The sequence below is a fragment of the Tachypleus tridentatus genome, chromosome 5 (assembly GCF_004210375.1).
Source record: "Tachypleus tridentatus isolate NWPU-2018 chromosome 5, ASM421037v1, whole genome shotgun sequence".
Classification (NCBI taxonomy): Eukaryota; Metazoa; Arthropoda; class Merostomata; order Xiphosura; family Limulidae; genus Tachypleus; species Tachypleus tridentatus.
The window spans coordinates 9,322,408-9,339,442 of record NC_134829.1 but is presented as its reverse complement, the minus strand read 5'-3'; the positions used below and the strand labels follow the sequence as shown (position 1 = coordinate 9,339,442).

The 17,035-nt window shown below is 36.6% G+C and overlaps 2 protein-coding genes across 17 annotated transcripts in view; one reads left to right on the top strand and one right to left on the bottom strand.

The window, feature by feature from the left end:
- LOC143250479 (cyclin-Q-like) overlaps window positions 1-17,035 on the bottom strand; it is a 477,792-nt gene that overhangs the window by 361,326 nt on the left and 99,431 nt on the right. The gene's annotated exons all lie outside the window — the stretch shown is intronic.
- Window positions 10,824-17,035, top strand: part of LOC143250467 (KICSTOR complex protein SZT2-like) — a 65,048-nt gene continuing 58,836 nt past the window's right edge. For 4 of the 15 annotated variants that reach the window (XM_076501044.1, XM_076501042.1, XM_076501039.1 and 1 more), the window contains exons 1-3: window positions 10,825-12,014; window positions 13,407-13,514; window positions 15,327-15,463. The gene's annotated coding sequence lies outside the window, so the exon portion shown is untranslated. Of the gene's footprint in view, window positions 12,015-13,406; window positions 13,515-15,326; window positions 15,464-17,035 lie in introns of all 15 variants that reach the window. The other 11 variants (XM_076501033.1, XM_076501035.1, XM_076501037.1 and 8 more) reach the window with 6 other exon arrangements.

The following is a 17,035-nucleotide window of genomic DNA, read 5'->3' as shown; positions in this document are numbered from 1 at the left end:
AATAAATAAAGCATCAATGTTATTCTTCACTTAATAAAATTTGATTCGAAACTGACACCTTTTACTGAATTAACACAAAAACATTATAATCACATAGTTTACAAAGTGGCTTTTTCTGTTTGTCATAATCATGTACCATTGATAAGTAAACATAAGTGATTAAGTAACTTTCGAAAGATAAAGAGTTGGGAGGAGGTTATTTGATGGTTGTATAAAATTTATTAATAACAATGAAGATGGGAAACTTTCTTATTTTAAGTTTCAGCCTATCAAAATCCATAGCTGATGTTTCCAATTAGTGGTATTCTGAAACCAATGCAAAATAAGAATGAAAATTTAAAATAAAGAATTCAAAGTAGGGAGACATGTAACATAGAAATGTAAAGGATTTACATCAGGATTTATTTGAAAACTTACTTCTAAATTAAGAAATTAAAAGTTGCATAGTTTTAAAACTTGAATTAAAATATGCTTTCTTGGTACCAACCTTATTTACATACATTAATAATAAGCTTGTATAATTAAATTTGAATATAAACCTGATAGGTTGATCACATTTTACTCATTTTGTTGTGAATTATTAATTTGTGTCATGTAAAACCAATGGTCACCATGTCTTAGTGTGGCTAGTTTAGTTAGGGCAGTGTGGTTTGTGTTTCATTACCAACAGAAATCAAACTTTCTACTCTGGAAATTGGTGAAGCAATTACAACGTTTTGCAAGTTTCTGTGTGATCCTAGCACATGTATCATTTATCATGACAACTGGTTTTACATAAAAATAATTAAGCTGAAAAATAACACATTCACATCTTTTAATAAATGGATGTGACATACACACTACAGTTTAGTCTATGTGCATATAAATTGTCAGAAGGGCTGAAGAGTGAAAACAAAAGTCTAGCTGTTGTCATATGCAGCTTAAACAAGACTTAGTAAGTAGTAATAATAAGAAATACAAGTTGTTTGTGTTATTGATTTCTGAGCATGCATTTTTGACAATTTATTCCTCTGCTAATATTGTAAAATATATGCATATTAAAGCCACATCAAGTTTGTATATAATTTTAACAAGATATTTACTTATTTAAATTTCCAAGTGTGTTTTTACTTAATTACAATGTGAGAAATGTTCCAAGTATACTTATTAGTTCCTTAATGGTTTTTAAATTTTACAAGATAAAGTTATGACTATCAAATATCTTATTTTACGAAATAAACATTATCCTCTGTTGTTTTACTTTAAATTTAGTCAAATTAAAGAATATTCTAAGTACTAGGTTTTTATTTTGGCTATGTATGTATCCTAATAAAGTTTTTTATGGTTGTTCTTTTGTTTTCATTACAAATAATTTTAGTAACTACACAGTTATATCTGTGGAGGCAGCCGTGATATAATATGGTACATCCAGCTATTCAGAAGCTCGAATTTCAGGCATAGGGATTCTGCAGTCTCTCACAACATAGAGGTTTAATTTCTGGGATTGCTATGTAAATGTCTCAGTTTTTTCTTGGTCTTTGAGATGAACTCTTTTCTACAGTAATGTCACTTATAGTATATTGAGAGGAGGTTAAACGCATTTCAGTCAGAAGTTCCAACAGTAACTCATTTTTATTATGCAACTTTTAGGCAGAGATTTTGCATCTTCCACAATAGCCCTGTTTATGGTGACTTAATCAACTACTGTTTGACTCTCACAACTACACATTCTTGAACTCCTTGATAGATTTCTTATGTTGTTTTGGATCGTTGGTCTCAAATGACCACTCCAGTTACCTGATGGGTGTTTTAAGTTTACATTAAATGTCCTTTTTTAACACCTGTTTGTGACATGACTCTCATATGCCGTATATCCACTTTACCTGAAAGTTTATTTTTTGTGGTTGCTGACCCATGGACATCACAAGTGTGTGTGATTTGTGCTGTTTGTCAACAGACTGCATTCTCATTCTCTACATTCTCAAACCAGTTCTTCTTACCCAAGATACTGTCAGGTAGGTAGGAAAGAGGATAAATCATTATTACAGATTCATCTGATCACTATTTCTCATTTCTGTTTCCAGTTAGATTTCAATTATGGTCATGTTCAGTGAAGGTATTCAAGATTTTGTTGCTTGTCACTAATGCCTTTAGAGATACTAGACAATGACTTTTATTCTGGGCTTACATTGAAATAGATGAATCTTCTGAGAGTTGCATATAATCAGATTTGTGACATTTCCATGTCCTTAGCAGCTGAGTAAAGTATAAGGAGATCCTGCTGATCAATGGAGTGAATAAATTGGGGTCAGTTTGCTTTTAAAAATTTATGGAACTTGGTTCACCTATTACTCTGTTTCCAGAACACTATTCCACAATACTCCCCAGTGTGCATTACCCACCCACCCCAATTCTAGTAGTAGAGCTAGGTTGTTTTTACCACACTCAGTTTCTAGTCAGTGGGGTGTTCAACAAGAGTTTTTTCCTCCAGAATGTTAAAGTGAATTCCTCCACTTTTGAAGAAAAGAGCAAAGTTAGAGGCTTTCCTACCTGGACTCCTGGATGTTTTTTTCCAGAAATCAGTAAGAATGGCACTAGTACAAATTTGATCTTGACTATCTAGTTGAGATGTGCATGACCCTTGCTTTTAATCAGTGTTAGTTCAGTACATTGTTTATGTAAGATGGTCTGCTGTTTTCTTGTTATTCTGAATGTGGAGTGGTCCTATCCTGGTTCTTTGGTTGAGCACAGTTATTCCACATCCTCCCTGTAATAATTCTGGGGGAAAGTGGGATGTACTTTTCTCACATAACTCGAGAGTGAGGATGAATGTTCATAACTGAAGACTGAATGAGTTCTGTTTCCTTTAGTTTGGTAAGGCCTACATGATCCAATCATTTTGAGGATGGAATGTTGCCTTTGGACTTTTCAGGTTGCATTCTTTCTCGTGGTTTTGGTGGCTCATGACACATCACACTTATGGGTATAGATTGAGATGTACCATAAAATTTTCTTTTAAGTTCTACTGGATCATCAGAATAATTAAACAAATCAATTGCACAAGCTAGAAGAAGATAAAAAGAGCATGATTCATTTTAAGATATAAAAAATGCTCCAGATAAGAAGCATACCAGTATGTGTTCCAGTGAAAAATTGGATATTTATGACTTTAAAAAATGTTGTTGTTTTACTGCTGCAAAAAAATGAATACTGCTCCTGCTGCCTTAACAGCAATTGATAGCTGCATTCTTGTAGCTTTTTGAAGTTCTGCCTAAGATTTGCACAGTTCACACAATAGAGCAACAAGAATAAGCTCTCTCTAACAACCAGATGTTTCTGTTGGTAAACTCATGAATGATCAGTTTATTTCATAATGAATTACTGCCCTGTCTGTATGGAAATAATAATACTAGGCCCCTCTTTCTGTTTTTTTGTTTATTATGAATGTTTTTTTATAATTTCTATAAGTAGTGTTTAATTTCTGATTTTCTGAGAATGTTCAGGTAAACCATAAAAGAAGAAACATGCACTGCATGAAAATATGTATTTTAATACTATATAGGCTTAAATATTTTGAGTAAAAACCCTTCTCCTGCTTAAGTGGAAGAAAATGTTGCAGTATCATTATTTGTGTTTTTTATTTCGACATCTGATGACTTAATTTGTAAAATTAATCCTGCGCTAAATTTCTCCTTTTGAAATAAAATAATTTATTATTAATTGAATTTCTTTTTACCACAAAATATTTCTGCTGCACTTTGTAAAAAAATTAAAATTACTTCCACAGACATAATTCCGGAGTAATTACTCCTTACAGAAAAAAAACATTATCTGGAGCACTGGTATAAAATTATTTTCTTATATCACATAAAAGATTCAGTGCATATTACATAACAATGATTAGTTTGTATAAGACATAAAAAGCATTCCTCTAAATGAGAATCAGAGTTAGTTAGACTGTGTTATTTCTAGGAATTTTATGAGCATAAAGGGGTAGAATATTTTTTGTAAGACAAGAAGAAATTAATACTTTCATGTCAGTGAGAGTCTCAATAAAGAGAATTTTGAAACGTAAAGTAACTGTCTAAGATGGGAGGACTACTTTGGAGCAGAACTTTCCAGTGGGAGTCTGCTTCCATTGCAGTGGACAAACCTGTAGTAATAAATGGTGGTTACCATTTTTACAATTCAAGTGTTAGATAGGGAGGATTGACTTGAGCATAAGTTCAGGGCCTTTTAAGAAAAGTGAGTATGTAAAACATTGAGAGCATAGATGTCAGAATTTATTTTAGTTAGTGTAAACAGTATTATAAAATGTGATGCAAAGGAGAGATAGTAAATGAAAACAAGTAATTAAGATCAAAACATAGAGGGAAGCCAAGAAACATAAGACTGAACCCAAGTCTGCTTTAATGTATGAATTGTGTAGTTAATCTAATATCCCACATGTGTTGGTGCTAAATGTGATTTAGATTTATGGATGATCAACCGAAGAGATGTAGCCATTTAAGTGGTCAACTGAGTGTAAGAAAAGCGAGTGAATAAAAACATCAGAATAAGTTAAACACACATGTAAGGGAAGAACTGTATCAATGAAATAGAGAAGACCAGTAAACACTAACCACTTATAGAAAATTGACTAAAAGAAATAAAGTGACATGATGATGAGGTACAATAAGAAGAATACTGTGTATGCATTCACTTTTGTCATTGAGTGACCATGATAAAGTTTAATGACAAAGAAACATTTTCCATTTTGAAATTAGGTGCCTTATGATAAAGACTGAGTTGAGATGGATTTCTAATCTCCTGATTTCTTTGGAACCATAAATAAACTGATGTAAAACCTGAAAAATCAATGCGATTTTGGCTGCTTCTTTCTAAAAGAGAGTGATTTTTTTTTATCAAGGATTTAAAACAAACTGGATCAGAAAAAAAGAAACGGAAAAAAATTGGTGAATTAAAAGAGGAAGAGAATGGTGAAATTGAAATTAAACACAAAACAGAAAGATCTGTTAAGACAAAAAATCTCAAACCCAAAAGTACTACAGAAAACAAATGATTTAAGATGACCCCAGCCCTAGTAGTCCAGGTGAGGAAATCATGCAGAACAGAATAGTCAGAAGTAAATACCTTAAAGAAACTCACCTTTTTTACTATTACCTTTAGCCACTCTTGGATTAGAATGAATTGGTAAAACAACACAAGTGTTAACAGGCAAAACAAAAGGCCTAACATTTGACTTGCTGATGATCTCCAAGAATAACAACAACCAGAAATAAATTATATGCTTAAACCTTAATCAGTTCCTGCTGGTGTGCTTCTCCTGAATGGTAAACTTATTCAGGTAAAATTCCTGCACAGAAAAAGTGTTGTAGGAAAGAAATTGTTTTTTCAAAATCAGCTTCAATTTTAGGAAAGAAGAATGCTTTGAGGTAGTATTTTAATTCTAGCTAGAAATAAGTGGAATGAGAATAGTTAATAACTGTGAAGAAGACAGTTTTAAAATGAGATAAATCAGAGTATGCAGAGCAGAAAATTGATGATTAGTCAAAGTGAAAACCCCAATCACCCCTATAACTGATTTTAGTGTCAAGAACTTGAAAAGACATATGAATATAGTGAAAAACTTTGCTAAAAGACTACTGGCATGATGAACACAAGGAAATTGAAGGCTATTAATGTTTTGTTGATTTTTGAATATAAAGGAAAGATAGAGGACAAAGAATGAAGAATTGAATCTCCAACATAACACTAGCTCCCTCTGCCCTAAATGAAATTGGTTAAAGATTTAAATTAGAACATTCCAAAGAAAGAAAAGAAATTAAACCAGTAGATGCCTCTTTATGATTAAGAGTTCCAGACATTGAAGACAACTAGGACTGAACTAATAGTGGATAATGTTAAAAATCATGAGTACTCTACAATTTAAGTGCCCACATGATTGTGAAATACTTTAGGGACATTAACAGACAATTTTGTATTAACAGCCTCAAGTACTTCAACAGTAAAGGTTGACAGTGCCAATGTAGTGTTTTTGTATGTACTAGAAGCAGATTTTATCTTTGCCCTCTTGCCACTGGCACAATGAGTTGTGTAAAATTTGGAGATTTAGAACTCTAAGTTAGTGCATGTTTTGTAGTGTATCAGGAATATTTAAAACTTTAGTCGCATATTGACTACCAAGATTATGTGAAAGCTGACATTGCTATAATGTATGATTAGTTTTGAAATAAAAGGCAACATAAAGTTTTTCTGATTTTTACATAAATGAAAGGTCTTCATGAAAATGGCAGACAACAAAGTATTGATGGAATGATTTTAGAAACTTCTTCATAAGGGAAATCCACCTTCAATTAAGAGAAATATCTATAAAGATCCATAATTATTAACATGCTTTGCTAGCTTTAATATAATACACTACATAACTTGATGTATTTCAAAAAGAATGATATAAAAATAGATTGTTGTTGCCAGGATAGCCTGCAATCTTCAATATTATGTAAAAAGTCTCATTAGCAGCTGATTTCACATGGTAGAAATTCTGTAGGTTGTATATAAATATCTTTAGAAATATGCCCTGGAGAGTTAAGAAGTTAATAAAGGGAAATCTTTGTGTATTTTTGATATAGGACATGTGATCTTTTATTGTGCCCCTTAAAAATTCTGGAGTTTTTCTTAAATGTAGAACACTACATTTTCTCCAATTGGTTAATTGGAGTATGTGGCAAACATTCTGTTTTTATTGTAGGCAGTGATTGTGTTGTTAAATACAATATGGTTCCACATTAAGCATTTTCTGTCAAAACATTTTTTTTAACCAATGAATCATTAAAATCACCTGGATGAAAATGGTTATGAGTATGAAGACCATCTTCAAAAATGTTCATAATACTAGTGTCAGACCCTTGGTTACCATCAGCAATCTGAATATTGAAGTCCATCAACATACTTTTCACAGTCATCACATTAACTAAAATAAACTGCAAGGGTCTTGTTAAAACAAGTGTGACTCAGGACATACATCATTTTATGTATTCATTTACTCATAATTTACTCTTCTTGGTCTTCTGTATGGTAACACAACCACAGCATCAATAAAAAAAAAAAAGACAAACAACCTCTATTCAGATCAAAAATAGAAATCTACCTGGTAACGAGAATATACTCTTTGTACATTCTTACTTATAAAGATTATAATATGTTAAATACCCTTGCTATTTTATGATATTTTCAATCATAAACCAAATATTTCACAAGTTGTGGCCAACTTTGACGATGTATGTTAATACTGAATCAAACATACATAATGTTGGTGTGGCTACTCCTGTTACATAGATACATTATGCACCCTCGTTAACTTGTTAATTGCTGAATGCATTACTAAAGTAACAGCATATGGTATTCAGCATAGCCATTATCCATTTCATGACTGTTCAAAAGTTATAGAGTCTATAGCTTCATCCTCAAAATGCCAAAATTACATTATAATGCAAAAATTAAGCATATTGCCCAAATATGCATGATAGGTTTATTTGTTCTTGAATTAATCTATAATGAAAAAAAGGTTTGTTGGTTTGTAGCATTGATTCATCTAATTTATGTAGATATGTTAAATGTTATACAGCAATCTAGTTTGTTAATTTTAGGTAAGTTGTACAGGATTCCAACACTGTCTGGTCTAATTTCTTTGTAAGTCTAATAATTCTCTGAATATTGATTGACATGCTCTTAGTGTAACATTGTTGTAGCTAAATACTTTGTGATAATTAGTCAAGCTGAGGATGAGCAACAATTTCACATCCAAGAGAATCTTATGATTCATAACTAAAGCTGAACATGAACTATCTGGCATGTATTAAGCAGACATACCATGCATTTTCTACTATCTTATTTTAGTTTAGAATTCTGAAACACCTTTTGTCTAAGAGATGGTCAAGGAAGTCTTTAAGTTGATTGTGTTCTTTGTGATTCTTTTGAAGATTACACCTGGTCTGCCTATGTGATGCATGACTATAAAACTGCACCACGAGCATGAAGGTTAACAATAATGCCTTCCAGTGGTAAATCAAGTAATATCTCAAGGTTGCAACATCCCTTATGTTCAAATAAGAATGTCCAATCATGTGGATAGTAGTAATTGCTTTGAGTAAATCATGTATTATCAATTTAAGTAAGTAATGTGAGATTTAGACAGTCTAGAATATTATTTTGAGTGACTCAATCAGCTTGGAAATAATTCCTGAGGGAACAGAATCAACCCAATCAATTTACAATTCATGTAAAGGTGAGTGTCCAGCAGATAGCACAAGTACCTGTATCATGTTTAGGTTTAAGTTAAAACTTTACATTGTGTATCAAACTTTGTGTCCAGTTCATTCATTTTTTAGCTCAGACATTGTTAGTTTTAACAGAATTCAGTATTATTTTGCAGTTGGTCTTGCATACTCTCATTATATATTAGACTTATCTAAAAAGTGTGTTGTAAACTTAGTACAGTTTTTGAACATTTATATATTTTACTTAATAATTTCATCTACAGGTTGTTGTTTTTTTCAATAATACAAGTGAAATGACAGGTGTTATTTAAAATACTGGCAGAATCAACTGTAGATCAGTTTTCAAAGTGCCTGTCTCTTGGTACTTATAATGAATAAAACTAGGTAAGAATATAGATTGCCAGTTTGAATTATAATTTCATTTTTATTTTGTGTTGTTCAGTTTTTACTTCACTGAATTTAAAAGGTTTATGCCACAATGAAATAATGTGGTGCTTAACTCATGTCTAGCTTATGTCATGAACATTGATTGAATATCTATAACCAGTTTTTAGTCTGTATTTTATTTTGTTAAAAAAACTATTTTCTGAAGTCATGGATAATACTCTTTCACAGTTGGATTAACTACAGTAAGTTAATACTGCAGTATAATATTTTGTATTTTCTTTAAATAGAGAAATTTAAAAACTATTTTACAGTCAGTTAGAGTTGCTATTCTTGAAAATAATTTCATGCATCATGATATGTGTTACTTAAACCTAGCTGAAGGTACTAACAGTCAAGCTTTGTGCCATGTGGTATGCTCATCATGTTGCTGTCCAGAATATTAAGTACAAATTTGGACAAACTTTTTATTGAGTATGTTATTCAATGCATTCTTCATTGTCAGAGTGATTAGACACTTGAAGCCAGTTAATGTCTATCCAAACGTTATACCCAAAGGTTCAACAGCATCAAAGGTATGGTCTTCTATATAAGAATATTTACATGATTATGCATTCTTCATTGTCAGAGTGATTAGACACTTGAAGCCAGTTAATGTCTATCCAAACGTTATACCCAAAGGTTCAACAGCATCAAAGGTATGGTCTTCTATATAAGAATATTTACATGATTATGAGCCTTACCAACTATGTAAAACAGGTTTTCAATGTAGATAGATTTAACCCTGTAATAGTAAAGTCTTTCTTGTGTTTTCTCTTATGCTGTCAACAAACACGTGACTCAAAGTTATGTGCTCATCTATGAAATTCTTGGGACCAGAAAATTTTGAACAAAGAATGGCTATTAAAACAGTATGCTTCTTTATTCTCATCTCTTTGTAGTCCTAAAAAAACCAAGAGATTAGAAACTGATAGTAGATTTGTTCATCTTAATTCATTTCAAAATGGAAAACATAAGGTTCCTATGTAAATTCATGTATCTTGATTTTTGGACATTGAAAATGAGTGCCTTAGGCACTTGTTTATATATTCTGATTCTTTTCTTTACTTAAAATTTTCTTTGCCATTTTGGAGTAACTTATCAGTTTATAGTCCTCAATTTTGATTTGGTTTAACTCGTTAGTTTTTACTCTTCTACTCACACACTTGTTTTAAATTTTTATCATTACTGCTAAAAATACTATTTTTCATTCACTTTTCCTTACATAACTTAGTAAGTTTCTAATTTTCACATTTTATGTACTTTGATAATACATGTGCCAGCCATGAAACACTGAATTTAAAGTAAGTTGTTCCCCTACTAAAAGTCCAGTCAATCTTTATTCTGTATTCCTCAGGGGCGTCGACCCATCAATTCAACCAGAAGAAATTAGACAAACCATAGAACCCCAAATACAAGCCAAGGTATATGCAGTTCATCGAATTTATTCTAAGAACAGTAATCACCCCACACACTTCATGAAGATAGTGACAACGTCGAAGTACAGTGCCGACTGTATTTTACGAGACGGCTGTTATTATCACATATTTCACTTTAGAGCCGAACGCCCGCATCGACGACCATTCAACACTTGGTCAAACAAAGCACCCAGATATCGAAAACAACCAACGGAAATCTTCCAACATGAAACTACCAAAATACCGCCGAGTCCAGACCGTATTAGAAGAAACATGAAGACGGATTCAGACTACCCGACTCAGAAGACGACAACTCCCATTGTTAGTAACACGCCAAGTTCCAGTAGTTCAAGAAAGAAAAAAGACAGTTCATGCCAGACTTCAATCCCAGTTCCACAGAATTCAACAACCAGCCAGACTCAAACCATTACGAAAATAACCATCAACGTGACAGCACAAACTGAAAAACAAACTACCTCCACGCAGAAAACTCAAACCAAAATCACAAGAAGAAACAAAGCATCACAGACCAGTGAAGAACAACTCACCGAAGAACAGCCAGTAGTTCCACCACCAAGACCACGTTTCTCACTTGCACCAATGGGCTTCAAGTGTGGAAACAAGTTCATGATGAAGTTACCACCCGATCTACAAGACTGCAGCTAACAGTTTCCACGTATACCACCAACATAGTTCATCAGTTTTGGTTTTTTTTTGTTTTCTTCTTCTTCTTTGTTTGTTTTGTTTCTCTTTCTACCCAGCTACTTCTGGGCACGGTCTGGGTAGATTATTCGGCGCCCAGGCCGTGAAAGTGGGTTTTCTCGGGGTACTCCCGTTTCCCCCCACAGCAAAATCCCTGGCATCGGACCTGTAGGTCCCAGCCTCATTCTGAAAAGGGCCGTTTACCCAGTCAAGGGTATCTAATCAATCACAGTAAATTTCAAAAATCAATTCGCCAGCCGCCAGTGTACTCCGTCCTCGAGCCAAGGTCTGGCTCACTTCACTTTCGCTGCTTTCGTCCAGTTCTCCCGTCCTTCCTCTCACTCACAAATACACCACTCCATTTTTTGAAATGTTAAAAATAAAGTAAAAATTCCACGGATATTTTAAAACATTTCTCATGTAAGGGGACGAAGAGGAACTACAAAGTTCCTGAACACCCCGGTTGGGGAGAGAACTCTTCTGATTTCTCTCTCTCTAAACTGAACCCCTACCACGTTAGTTTAGTTTAGTTTAGTTTAGCACACACATTCGGAAACATCAGATAAGTATACCCAAACGGATTTCGATGACAAAGTATCCCAGAGCACACACATTCGGAAACATCAGATAAGTATACCCAAACGGATTTCGATGACAAAGTATCCCAGAGCACACAAACCATTACTGAAGAATCTAAAACTTGTGAATCCTCTGCCTCGACTGACAAAATCCAAACAGCAGACGCGGTTTCTCAAACTAAGACAGAAATGATTCATCAAACAACCCAGTATCCTGAAGAAATACGCATCACGGGAGCATCCAGCAAGCTTACACTGGATGATATCCAGTTTAAAAACAATCCGTTTAGAAGAAAGTATTTCACCATTTCTCCCTCGCCCAACCAAAAATTCGACCCATGCGTCACAGGAGATCCGCCAAGTCCTTTAAAACAGTCGTCATTTTAGTTTGTAACGCATCCTAGTTACTACCTCTATGTTTTATTATTATCATTTGCTTTGTAATTGAAAGTGTTACTGTATATCTCTTGTTATTAATCTGTGTAATTTCTTTCCTTACAGCTCCTCTTTCGGGCACGACCAGGGCCTATATTCGGCGCTCTGGTCGTGAAAGTGGGTTTTCTCGGGGTACTCCCGTTTCCTCCCACAGCAAAAGTTCGTTTCGTAGGATTTATAGATCCCAGCCCTAAAAAGAGGTACGTCACTTTAGTATCTAAATTTTAAGTATCCAAAATTTTAAGCGTTTAAAGTCTAATACATTCGAGTCACGAGACCTAATCATGTCGGCGTACTATGTTTGCATCTCTCTGCTCTCTCCATGTCAACTATATTCTCACTACATAATTCTTCGGACGCTTGTGAGTGTTGTGCTGAACCTTCCTCGTCGTCTTTCGTTGTCTCTCCAGCCGGCAGAACCGCTTCTCGGCTCTTTCCGACGCTCCTCAATTAGATACAATAATCTGTCAATTTCTTGATGATTCCCAGCTTTGACTCCGTGCTAGTCAGACGTGTTTTTACATTTCTCTTGCTATAATGACGCTGTCATTTCCAGGTCCTGCTGTGCCGATCCCGCCAATTGTCCCGCCGGTAATCGTCGACGGTCTACCGCCTCACCTCTCGCCTCTTCAAGTAGCCACATTTATTGCGTAGGCCAAGCCTGGCGCTTCCATTGATCCGTCTAAAACGCGTATTCTCCGCAGAGGGGGAATCCTTCTCCAGCTGTCTACGCCCAAAGACTTGTCCTACCTCTGTTTGCCATGGAACTCCCCTATGAAAATTAGTTGTGCACCCACGAAAAGCCCTACTAGCTTATTCACATTCTTCCTTAAAGGAGTACATTATTCCATCCAGCCGAGTGAAATTAAATGCGCAGTTGAAACCCAAATCCAGTCAGTGTTATACGCCGTGCACCGAATTTATTCAAAATCCTCCCGTCAAGCTACGAAGTTCATGAAGATTGTAACACCCAACAAACTTATTGTAGATACTATCCTACGCAACGGATGCTACTACCATATATTCCACTTCAGTGCCGAACGCCCCCGACGCCATCCGACTACACCCAAAACTCCTAATCAACCTACACCTATACCACAGCCTAGCGGAATATCCCCTATGCCCACAGCCACCCAGTTACATGTAAACCAAACATCAGCAAATTATACCCAAACAGATTTCGTTAACAAAATATCCCAGGGCACACAAACCATCGATGAAGAACCAAAAACTAGCGAGTCTTCTGCCTTGACTGACAATATCACAACAGCAGACGCAGTTTCTCAAACCAAGACAGACATGATTAATCAAAATACCCAGTATCCTGACGATATGCGCATCACGAGAGCAAGCAGGAAGGCTGCCTTTCTTGAGTCGAAGCTTAGGCCGTTCACTAATTGTTCTCCCTGGCTTGACCGACAATTCGACCCATCAGACTTGGACAATCCGTGTTGCCCTTTGGAACAGTCGCCATTTTAGTTCAAAATACATCCGAGCTACCACCTCTGTGTTTTGTGTTTTGTTATTATCATTTGCTTTGTAATTATATGTATGTCAATTGTTCTTAATCTGCATAAGTTCTTTCCCTACAGCCATTCGGCGCCCTGGTCGTGAAAGTGGGTTTTCTCAGGGTACTCCAGTTTCCCCCCACAGCAAAAGTTCCGTTTCATAGGATCTATAGATCCCAGCCCTGAAAAGAGGTACGTTACTTTGATATCTAAATTTTAATAGTTTAATAGCTAATAAATTTAAGTCATGAGACCTAATCATGTCGGCGCACTGTGTTTGCATCTCTCGGCTCTCTCCAAGTCAATATTCTTAAACATCATTCCTCGGACGCTTGTGGGTGTTCTGCTGAACCTTCCTCATCTTTATTCGTCGTCTCTCCGGCCGGCAGGATCTCTTCTCAGCTTTTCCTGACGCCCCTCAATTAAATTCAACACACTATCAACTTCTAGGTCATTTGTGACCATCGCGTTAGATAACTAACTAACATGCCACTCCAACCCAATCATCTTTTTCCGTAATCAGTTCGTTAATTTATTCTTGCCTTGTGTGGGGTGAAGAGAAACAATAGTTTCTGACCGCCCCTGGTTATTTTTCGTTCGACCAGAACGAAATAATAATTTAACCAAAATTCCTACCTAGATCTGCTGCTTCTAGGTCATTGGTGACCATCGCTCTGGATAAATAACTAACATGCCACTCCAATCCACTTAATTATCTCCGTAATCAGTTGAATAATTTATTCTTGCCTTGTGTGGGGTGAAGACAAACAATAGTTTCTGACCAACCCTGATTATTATTCGTTCTACATTTGAAGAACGAAATGATAATTTAACATAAATACCTACCAAGTATTCCTCCACACACATTCGGTCTTTACTTTAGAGGTTTTCAGACCCAGCTTTGACTCCGTGCTAGTCAGACGTGTTTCTATTTTTCTCCTGCTACACCAGAATGACGTTGTCGTTTCCAGGTCCCGCCGATGATCGTCGACGGCCTGCCACCCCACCTTTCACCTCTTCAAGTTGCCACATTTATTGCGCAGGCTAAGCCAGGCGCTTCCATTGACCCGTCAAGAACTCGAATTCTACGCCGAGGGGGAATCCTACTCCAGCCGTCTACGCTCGAAGACTTGTCCTACCTTTGCAAGCCATGAAATACCCCTATGAAAATTAGTTGTGCACCCACGAAAAGCCCTACTAGCCTGTTCACAGTTTTCCTAAGATGAGTACACCATTCCATTTAACCGTTTGAAATTAAGTGCGCCATTGAAAATCAAACCCAGTCAGTGTTATATGCCGTGAACCGTATTTATTCAAAATTCTCCCGTCAAGCTACTAACTTCATGAAAATTGTAACAACCAGTAAACCTATTGCCGATACCATTCTACGGAATGGCTGCTACTACCACATATTCCATTTTAGTGCCGAACGCCCCCGACGCCACCCAACAAAACCTAAAACTCCTAAGTAAACCTACACCTGTACCATAACCTAGCGGAATATCCACTTCACCCACAGCCACCCCGCAAACCGAAAATCAAACATCAGACAAGTATACCAAACGGATTTCGATAACAAAATATCCCACAGCACACAAACCATCACTGAAGAGTCTAAAACTTGTGAATCCTCTACCTCGACTGACAATATCCAAACAGTAGACGCGGTTTCTCAAACTAAGACAGAAATTATTCATCAAAAAACCCAGTATCCTGAAGATATACGCATCACGAGAGCCTCCAGCAAGTTAACACTGCTGGACTCCCCGATTAAAAACATGCTGCCTAGAAACAAGAATTTCATCATTTCTCCTATGCTCAAGCCAAAATTCAACCAACGCGACGCAGATGATCGGCCAAGTCCTTCAGAATAGTCGTCTCCCTAGTTCGAAACGCATCCTAGTTACTACCTCTTTGGGGTTTTATTATTGTCATTTGCTTTATAATTGTAAGTGCTACTGTATGTCTCTTGTTATTAATCTGTGTATTTTTTTTTCCTTACAGCTCCTCTTCCGGGCACGACCAAGGCCTATATTCGGAGTCCTGGTCGTGAAAGTGGGTTTTCTCGGGGTACTCCCGTTTCCCCCCCCACAGCAAAAGTTCCGTTTCGTAGGATCTACAGATCCCAGCCCTGAAAAGAGGTACGTCACTTTAGTATTTAAATTTTTAAGTATCCAAATTCTAACTTTTTAAAGTCTAATACATTCCAGTCACAAGACCTAATCATGTCGGCGTACTGTGTTTGCATCTATCTGCTCACTCCACGTCAACTTTATTATCACCACCCAATTCTTCGGACGCTTGTAAATGTTGTGCTGAACCTTTCCCATCGTCCTTCGTTCTCTCCGGGGCCCGGCATGGCCAAGCGCGTTAAGGCGTGCGACTCGTAATCTGAGGGTCGCAGGTTCACATCCGCGTCGCGCCAAACACGCTCGCCCTCCCAGCCGTGGGAGCGTTACGATCAATCCCACTATTCGTTGATAAAAGAGTAGCCCAAGAGTTGGCGGTGGGTGGTGATGACTAGCTGCCTTCCCTCTAGTCTTACACTGCTAAATTAGGGACGGCTAGTGCAGATAGCCCTCGAGTAGCTTTGTGCGAAATTCCAAAAAACGAAACAAACAAACAAATCGTTCTCTCCGTCAACTTCAAGGTCATTCATGACCATCGTTCATGAAAAATAACTAACAAGCCATTCCAATTCACCTAATTGTGTTCAGTTGAGTAATTTATTCTTGCCTTGTGTGGGGTGAAGAGAAACAATAGTTTCTGACCGCCCCTGGTTATTTTTCGTTCTCCAAATGTCGAACGAAATGATAATTTAACCTAAATACCCACGAAGTATTCCTCTACACACATTCGGTTGGGAGGTCCAGTCCAGAGCTAGTCACTGAGCAAGTCAGACGTGCTGATATCTCTGCCAACATGCTTTTTAAGACGAAAAGTCAGGCTGTTAGTACCGCTTGTAATCTTCGACGGTCTACCGTCGAACCTCACACCGCGTCAAGTCGCCAAGTTGATCGCCCAAGCCAAGCCAGGGGCAACCATTGAACCGTCCAGAACCCGAATCTTACACCGGGGCGGAATTCTCATCCAACCCGCCACTACCGCAGACCAAATTTATCTGTGCCAGTCATGGAACACCGAATTTAACGTAAGTTGTTCCCCCACTAAAAGTCCAGTCAGTCTTTATTCAGTATTCCTCAGGGGCGTCGACCCATCAATACAACCAGAAGAAATCAAACAAGCCATAGAACCTCAAATCCAAGCCAATGTATATGCTGTTCATCTAATTTTTTCTAAGAACACTAAACTTCCTACGTACTTCATGAAGATAGTAACAACGTCGAAGTACAGTGCTGACTGTATTTTACGTGACGGCTGTTATTATCACATATTTCACTTTAGAGCCGAACGCCCGCATCGACGACCATTCAACACTTGGTCAAACAAAGCACCCAGACATCATAAACAACCAACGAACAACTTCCAACGAGAAACTACAAAAATACCGCCGAGTCCAGATCTAACTAGAAGAAACACTAAGACAGATACAGATAACTCAACCCAGAAGACGTCAACTCCCTCTGTTAGCAACACGCCAAGTTTCAGCAGTCCAAGAAAGAAAAAGGACAGATCATGTCAGACTTCAATCCCAGTTCCACAGAATTCAACAACCAGCCAGACTCAAACCACTAACAAGATAACCATTGACG